The following is a 359-nucleotide window of genomic DNA, read 5'->3' on the forward strand; positions in this document are numbered from 1 at the left end:
AAGAAAGGAAGAAAGAAAGAGGAGTCGGGGATGTGGAGTAGATGGAGTGGAGTGTGTACGGCTTTTTACGAGTGTTTAGAAGACATTTCTTGTGTTCGCGCGGCAAGGCAAGAAATCAATTTCTCCAGCATGTCGAAGAGAAAGAAGAAGAGAAAGGAAGATAAAGCAAAACAATCCTCGTGAAAATGAAGAAGAAGATTCTTTCTTCTCTTTCTCTCTAGAAACAATTGCTCCTCAGCATCGCCACGACCGCAATGAAAAGATCACATCGAACTTTCTTTCTTTCACCACTCTGACATTTCTCTTCTTCTTATTCAGTCCGTCTCTCTCTCCCCCAGAAAAAAAAAAGAAATTAGAAA

This window comes from Cystoisospora suis (assembly GCF_002600585.1).
Source record: "Cystoisospora suis strain Wien I chromosome Unknown contig_621, whole genome shotgun sequence".
In the NCBI taxonomy this organism is placed as follows: Eukaryota; Apicomplexa; class Conoidasida; order Eucoccidiorida; family Sarcocystidae; genus Cystoisospora; species Cystoisospora suis.